The sequence below is a fragment of the Glycine max genome, chromosome 4 (assembly GCF_000004515.6).
Source record: "Glycine max cultivar Williams 82 chromosome 4, Glycine_max_v4.0, whole genome shotgun sequence".
Taxonomy (NCBI): domain Eukaryota; kingdom Viridiplantae; phylum Streptophyta; class Magnoliopsida; order Fabales; family Fabaceae; genus Glycine; species Glycine max.
The window spans coordinates 23,941,209-23,942,024 of NC_016091.4; the positions used below are offsets into that span (position 1 = coordinate 23,941,209).

At 41.8% G+C, this 816-nt stretch overlaps 1 non-coding gene across 1 annotated transcript; it reads left to right on the forward strand.

Annotated features, from left to right (window-relative positions):
* The first annotated feature begins 496 nt into the window (after window positions 1–496).
* On the forward strand, window positions 497–587 carry MIR4997B (microRNA MIR4997b). Its single transcript, NR_161714.1, has one exon. It is a non-coding gene; the product is annotated as a microRNA MIR4997b (primary transcript).
* The last annotated feature ends 229 nt before the right edge of the window (window positions 588–816 follow it).

An 816-nucleotide genomic window follows, 5' to 3' on the forward strand; every position in this document is an offset into this window, starting at 1 on the left:
ACCACAAGGGAGGAACACATGGACAGTTGATCATCTCGTGCCTTATGTGGAGAAGATAACGATTTTATCCGAAGAGCAAGAGAGAATCACTGAGCTTGTGGCACATGGTCCAGTATCAGAGCGTCAATTTCTACCACAAGAGTTTCACATGCTTCAGTCAAGTGTTGAAACTCGGGGTTTTGACAGACGAAGGGAGGCTGTTGAAGCGCAAGAATTTTCCCAACAAATTGAGGAGCGTGGCCATGGAATGTATTACGCGCCACCAACATCTTCTCAGTATCCTTCACAGATGTATCAGTATCCGTTCAAAGGTCATCACAATGATATGTCTACAAGCTAACATTCGTTTGGTGGTGTTGCGAAAACACATCCTCATTTTTCATGGCCGACTATGACCCCTTCACAGCAACATGATGCCCCAATGGCAACACCTAACGCCCCATTAGCTCCGCAATGGAATGTACCCAAAGCAATACCTGATATGGGTGACTTATTAGGTGTTGATTTGCGTCAGGAGTTTTCTGTTGAGGCTGAGCAAGTAGAAGCGAGGAGGCATCGCGGCAGAAGAAATCCTGATCATCAAGCGCGAAGATGGGATCGACCATGTGGCACATCCTCACGTCACCACGGACATCATAATGAATGATTTTCATGTCTCTATTTAAATTTGTTGTTGTATGTTTGTGATTTGAATTTGACACTTAATCTATCGAATGTTATTTATTAAGGCTTACTAATGGTTACAATTTATGTCGCGCATCTAACTATAATAATAAATAAAGTTTAAAAAAAGTATAACAACGAAAATAACTATTG